At 45.5% G+C, this 7535-nt stretch overlaps 1 protein-coding gene across 1 annotated transcript in view; it reads left to right on the top strand.

The window, feature by feature from the left end:
- Nucleotides 1–7535, top strand: part of LOC102375177 (ectonucleotide pyrophosphatase/phosphodiesterase family member 7-like) — a 60109-nt gene that overhangs the window by 33825 nt on the left and 18749 nt on the right. The gene's annotated exons all lie outside the window — the stretch shown is intronic.

The following is a 7535-nucleotide window of genomic DNA, read 5'->3' on the forward strand; positions in this document are numbered from 1 at the left end:
AGAAGGGAGTTCCCCAGCCTGTAGGTCTGCTGCTGGTTCTTCCTCCCCAGGCGCAGTACCCTGCACTTGTCAGTGTTGAAATGCATCCTGTTCTCATCCGCCCACCCCTGTAACCTGTCCAGGTCCAATTGCAGCCTATTCCTCCCTTCTAGCATGCCCACATCCCCCCACATCTTAGTGTCATCTGCAAATTTGAACAGGGTGCTTTTTACCCCCGCATCCAAGTCACTGATGAAGATGTTGAACAGTGCGGGTCCGAGGACTGAGCCACATCCCTCCAGGTCAAAAATCACCCATCCACCACCACTCTCTGGGTGCGGCCCTCCAGCCAGTTAGCGACCCATTTGACTGTGTAGGTGTCGACACCACAGTCCCCAAGTTTTTTAATGAGAATGGGGTGAGAGACAGTGTCGAAGGCCTTCCTGAAGTCCAGAAAGACTACGTCCACTGCTACCCCTGCGTCTAAGGATTTTGTGACCTGGTCATAGAAGGCCACCAGGTTGGTCTGACAGGACCTGCCTCTAATGAACCCATGTTGATTGCCCCTAAGCATAATCTCCCCTGCTGGCTCCTCGTGGACATGCGCCAGGCCTATAGTTTCCTGGGTCCTCCTTCCTCCCTTTTTTGAAAATGGGAACAACATGGGCCCTTTTCCCGTCCTCTGGCACCACACCAGAGCACCACAAATGCTCGTAAAGCCGTGCCAGGGATCCTGCAATGACCTCTGCTAATTCCCTCAGCGCTCTGGGCTGGAGGTCATCAGGACCAGCTGATTTAAATACTAGATCCCCACTGACCCTAGGCCTGGGTGCACCTCCCCTGGGGCCTGAGGGGGTCCCGGTGGGAGGTGGAGGGTGACCCGGTCCCTGCTCAGAAAAATGAAGGCAAAGAAATTGTTAAATAGGTTAGCTTTGCTGTCTGGTGAGATGACCAGATTCCTTAGCATGTCTTGCAGAGGCCCCACGTTATCCCGTACCTTCTCTTACCCCCTACATATTTAAAAAAGGACTTCTTGTTGTCCTTGATCTGGGTAGCTAGTCCCAGTTCTATCTCCGCCTTGGCCTTCCTGACCGCCCCCCTGCAGCCCTGAGCAACCGAGGTATAGTCATCTCTGGTGATGGCCCCTCCCTTCCATTGGGTGTATGCCTCCCTTTTAGCCAGGAGACATTCCCGTATGCTTTTGGTGAGCCATGGGGGCTTTTGCACCCTCTTGCCACCTTTGATCCACATTGGGATTACCTCCCTCAAGAAAGTTGTCATGCTATCTGCATTTGTGTTTGCTGTTTAGTAACTAGATCTCTTTGCTGCAGTGGAACATATTTAGTCCTTTATTGGGCGCAGTAGGAAACACTAAATCAATTATGTTTTCTAAGTAAAGACTGTATCAGTGAATCTCAGATAGTTCAGAAATCACAGGTAAATATTGTTAGCACAGAATAAATATTGAGCCTGGTCCGAGCACCACTGAAGTAAATGGAAGAATTTCTATAGTCTTCAGCATCTAGGGATCGAGCTCAATAGCTTCACAGAGCACAAAATCTAAGGAGTAGGAACCATTAAAACATTAATGTAAACACTGCCCTTGCAGAAACCAACCATGACATACCGGATAACTGTGCTTACCTATCTGTTTGTGCACAGCAGCCAATTACTAGGTGCTTGGGCTTGCAAGGATGGGTTTGCAAAGTAGAGTTCCAGACGTATTTGGACAAGCACATGTATAGCATTTGGGGCAGGGATGGTGGTGGTGTTTTTAAGCATGGCTCTTAACATCTCTTCTTAAGCTTTTGACTGCCTTATATTGAGATATTCTGCTTTATTTTCTCTGCTCCACAGTTTTCTCTTATACACAATCCTTGCAATGATTCTTTGCATTTGTCTCATCACCACTTACATTTGCATTTTTTCTTCTCCCTCCTATCATTCCTAATCTGAATCCCTCCCTCTCCTGCCACGCATGCACCTTTTGTGTATTGTCTGCAGCACAACCTCTAAGTCTCATGCAGGACACTGAAGACATCTGGATAGATGACTCATCACAGTTTTTTGAGAAATGTCAAATTGCCACATCCAGGTCTTGATAACTACAGCTATCCACTACCAGACTGCAAGCATTCTTTTACAAGCCAAAGAATAAGTACTTACAATTACAACAACCTGACTGCTGCATGTCAGCTAGCTCAAAATAAGAACATTGCCCCTCAATATTTCACTTGCATGTCTACATTTATTTGCAAGCATTCCTTCTACCAAGGACATGGTCTTGGGCACTGTTCATCTTCCAGAAATCTGTGGCACTTCCTGGCACATTATGATAAGTTTTTATGGAGATCCATATACTAACTTTTAGGAAAGTCAAAATATTGTCTTTTAATAAGCTACACTTCAGGCATTCTCTCAGAATTTGGGATAAATGATGTGCCTCCAGTGAAGGGCAATGACATGACAATTGAACCAGCTAGACCAGGGACAGGCAATTATTTCAATTATTATTATTTAAGCAGCTGGACAGCTGCTTAACGAGTTTTGGTGAGCTGTCGAGGGCTGCATGGGTAGCCCCGCCCCTTGACAGTTGCCCTGCCCCCTGGTCACAACATTGGGACCAGAAGTCCTGCCCCCTAGCCCCTGACCTTTGCTGCCAGTAGTCCCTCCCTTTGCCTCCCCCGCTTCTTTTGATAGAGCCCACTGGGCAGGCTGCACCCCTTGCACCCACGTGAGGTGCTGGCCAGAGCCATGCCCCTCTGGGCACCTACACCAGGCATGAGCACCCCAAGCGCCCACCGCCTGCTATTGCTGCCAGTAGTGGGGGCTGCGCACCATGTGGGAGAGTGTGTTGGGGAGTGTGTGAGGTGTCCCCATACCCCCCACCTTCCCTCACACCCACACCCACACCCTGCTCAGCCAAGCTCCACACTCCCGCTGCCCCCTAGGGCACGAGCTTTGCGCTGCTTTCTGCACATCTGCCCAGATCCAGATGCAGCTGCAGCTCCACTGCCTCCACCCCGGGCCCCGCCACTTCCCTACCTGCTGCCCAGAGTGAGCTGGATGCCTGGGAAGCCAACCAGGTTCCCATGGGGGTAGCTGCAGCAGGGGCGGCAGCAGCCCCACCTGGAAGCTGTGTGCTGGAGGGGCCGGGCCTTTCTACTCATGAGGGTGGTTGCATGACACAATAGGTAATTTGGGGGGGTATGCGTACACATGGGCATCTCACCACCACCCTAGTGGGAGGAAAGGCTGAGCATGGCACAATAGGTTGGTGGGCACCACAGGCCAGATGAAAGTGCCTGGTGGGCCGGATCCAGCCACAGGCTGTATTTTGCCCGCCCGTGAACTAGACTATCCAAGACAGAAACCCATTAGTAACTGCACCAGTTCTGGTGCACCACTTCACAAAGGCTCAGAATAGCCTTACCCAAAAAACAAATATTTGAGAAATCCTAAAACAAGAATTGCATTCATAAAATGTGATGTGGATTTGCAATAAATATTCATGGCTATAATGTAGCTGTATGCATTTGTTACATTTAGGATCATCCATTCAAGTCCAAACTTCTTGTCCTTACTTCCAAGATCTTTTCAGTTTATTCTTGTTTCTCATTATGTCAATGGCCTTACAGGTATGCTAAAAATGAAGCACATGGTTAAAGTTCTTTGCTGAATTGTGGCTTTAATAATGAGTCTTGATAGTAGCAGCTGCAAAGCAAGGTTACTTCTCAGAAGACTGCATCAATATTCAGAAGAAGGGATCAGCAAGAATCCCAATGACGTACTCATTTAGGCAAGAAATTGCTCCTTTCCTACTCTCCATCACAGTGATAGAACTACTGCTAGTTACAAAGTATAAGCTTCCCATGGCCAGTATCAAAGTTTTCTCACTGAAGAAACTTCACTTCTGGAGCTTGTTCCCTCTTGTATTCCTGGACAATTTTAAGGAATAGTGTAGTTATTTGGCTGGTCTTCACAATTGATTATTTTTATTGATGTCAAGTTCAGTAGATGCCTTGGCAAAGGGAGACTGAATATAAATTTCTAAACAAATTAAACTCAAACTCTGTTCTTCCTTTCTTTTATTTCACTGTTTGTGAAAGGTGCTGAATTAAATGGCTATGGGCCCTGCCACATTGAGACAATGCCTGCCTACTACAGTCCCCATGCTGTCTTCTTCTAGCTTGACAGTCTATAACCTTATTGGTATAAATGGGGAGGAATAGCTTCTGTCTAGACCAATGGCAGGTAAAGTCTGACCTGCAGGCTGGATCTGGCCAGCAGTGGACTCCATTTCCCAGCAGCCCCTTCCTTTATGTCTGGGGCCAGTCTCCATGGAGACCCAAGCCACAGCTGTATTGTGATAATGCAAGGCTGGGGTTGCCCTGGAGACCAGCCCCAGGCACACTGGCAGGGCAGGTGGAAGGGCAGGGCAGGGAACTGCTCCAGAGCCCTGGGAACTTGTGGCAGAGGCAGCTTGGTTCAGGGCTAGAGCAGAGCCATGATCTGCAGCCTGCACACTCAGGGCAGGGGCGCGCAGGCAATGGATTGCAGCTCTGCCTCTGCACGGGACCATGCTATCACTACTGCTAGGAGCCAGGGCAGTGCTGTGATTTGCTGCTTGCACCTCTCTGCCCAGAGCATGCAGATCACAGCTCTGTCCTAGCCCTGAACCAAGCTGCCCCTGCCACAAGATCCCAGGGCTCCAGAGCAGCCCCCTGCCCTGCCCTATTCTGCTGTGTGCCCTGCCAGTGTGGTTGGGGCTGGTCTCCATGGCAACCCCAGCCTTGCACTATCACAGTGCAGCTCTGGCGGGGGTTGCCATGGAGACTGGCCCCAGCCATGAGGGCAGGGGCTGCTGGGAAATACAGTCTGGCTGCCAGCCGGATCTGTGATTTGCTAACCCTGGTCTAGACATTCTCTATGAGGACCCTGTCCCTAAAGATTAGGAATTCCCAGCTTTGGGAAAAAATAATCCTTCCATGAAATTTCAACCAAATGTGTAACAAAGTCTGTTTCATTTCCCAAGCATTATGTAAAAGGTGAAAAACTGTAGGGATGAAAGGGTTAACTTGGAAAAGGAAGATGGTTGGAAGCTTGAATTTGCCTAGTTTAGGGCCCAGGGTTTACATGGGATGGGATGGTTCCAATTTCAGGACACCTGAAAGGAGTTTTGATATTATAAGTTATAACAAGGACACCTACAGCAGGGAGTCTGTTCTTCCATATGCCAGAGCCATCATCTGGTGCTGTCTCTTTTATGAGTGCGAGGATTGCTCATTCAGTCTTTAGCCTCTAGTGCAGTCTGCCAATTCCTCGAGCAATATTAGCAATGGGTACTCCTGTCCATTAGATACATGACCAGCTCATTTCACAAGAGACAGCCGGCAAATGCCAAACACAAACAGCTATTGGCCAATCTGGGCTGAATTTGATCTTTTAACCTTAAGGCAAGATTTAATAATAATATGCTATTACTAATCCCCTGAGTCACCTAACTCCCTCCTAAAGTCTGCTTTAATCTATGTCAACAATGAAAAAAATGCCCTAGAGATTAGAAGAGGGAATTTGGAATCAGTATTTCTGCTGCATACTCTCTTTTCTTTTGACTCATGGGATGACCTTGGGCAAACTTTATGTCTGAGAAGAAGAAAGTGAACCTTCAAAAACATGCTAGATAACACTGCAAGGCATTTAAATAGATGGTCTTTTCTCTAGGGAGTGCAAACAACCTAAATGCAACAAAACAACAAGGGAGCATTATGAACACACAAACTAAGGTAATTTATCCTGCTGTGCCTCCGTATTCCCATCTTTAAAGAGCATACCTTACTGCTTCCTTGCTCACAGAGATCTTCAGGGTCTTAATTCATTAATGAGGTCTCCAGATACAAGTCACTATAGCCCTGATTTAGCAAAGTACATATTTAAAAGTACACCATCGCTATTCTTGCCTACCTCTGGGGCCATACAAGTTCAAAATACTAGAACTGTTATTACAGGCTACTGTAATTTTAAATATTAGAACCATCTGTGTATATCTGGGCTGATTGTAATTAAATTAAATGTTGACAAATATCAACTCATCAATATTAGACTTGAAAGTAATAAACAAGATTAAAAAATTAATAAATTGATCCACTGCTAAAAGGACCTTGAAGGGAAATTTCAAGAAAGACTTATTTTGCTGTAGGTATGTTGAAAAGGCTGGAATAAAAATCTATACAAAGGCAGAATATGTAGCTGTAGCATTACAGCCTAATACCAAAGGAGGTGGAAGCTTTTGAATGCTCCTGCATAACCCTGGTGAATGACATTATCTCAAACGTTTCTGCCCCGGGGATTCTGTTTCCGTTAACTATGGAAAATGTATCATCTATATGTTTTACAAAAAAATTACTAGGAGAATGGATGCTAATTTGAATGGCACATAGAACAGAAACAAAAACTACTGGGCTGCTTATCCAAAGGTTCATTTCAATGGGTTTTAAATTTAAAATACGTTACTAAGAAAAGAGCAAAAGTGGCACAGATATATAGAGGAAATAGCCAACAAAAATGTTGGCATGCTATAAGCACAAATATCATCAAGAATAAGCATAACAGTAACAGCTGTAATCATTGTAATAAAGGAATACAGCAAGAGGAGAAAATAATGATCCCAATAAAAATGGTGATATTGCAATTTTATTGCCACTAATAAAGTTGATTATGTTAATAAAATGGGGGAAAGAACAGTAAATACCCACTTGTTTGAACATCATTATATTTTCCTATTGTTTTATTAAACCGTTTGTTGGAATTAGGGCTGTAAGAAAACCTCTGAACAAATCTTGTCTCAGTATGAATTCAGCCTCTCTGGCTGTTTAGAATCACTGGATAGCCTAATATATCTCGCTATATCTCTGTATCTTGATAGACAGATAGATAGATAGATAGATAGATAGATAGATAGATATAGTCTCACATGATTGTCATGATTGACACAAGTGGAACAGCTGAGGGTCTCAGCCAGTAGAACACCATCCCAAGGGGTGTCAACCTCTCAACATATACACACATATTAATCAATTATATGAATTCAGCACTAACTTAAATATTTTTATACTAACTTTTCACTTAAGACAAGGGGCTGAGACATACCAATTGGTGATGATGCATTCAACTGGGGGACAAGAAGCCTGAGTTCCATCCAGAGCTTTGCCACTGATATACTTTGTGACCTAAGGCAAACCATTTTACCTCTTTTGCCTGTGTTTCAGCTCCCTCCCTTTTTTGTTCTTCTCCTTTGAACATAAGCTCTTTGAGCAGGGAGTCTATTGCTATGTGGGACCAAGCACAAAAGGGCAATAATCTGAGCTAGCATCTCTAGCCATTACTATATTACTAGAGGTGCACCAATACATCAGTACCAATATGAAAAAAACTGTCTATATCAGATATCGGCCCCATGGGATCAATTATTTGGCCAATAAATGTCCGTGCTGTGCGCAGCCGCACTGCAGGATGGAGCAGAGCCAGCAGCGTGGAGAGTTGCCTCCAGCTGGTAA

The sequence above is a fragment of the Alligator sinensis genome, unplaced genomic scaffold (assembly GCF_000455745.1).
Source record: "Alligator sinensis unplaced genomic scaffold, ASM45574v1 scaffold404_1, whole genome shotgun sequence".
NCBI classification, from domain to species: domain Eukaryota; kingdom Metazoa; phylum Chordata; order Crocodylia; family Alligatoridae; genus Alligator; species Alligator sinensis.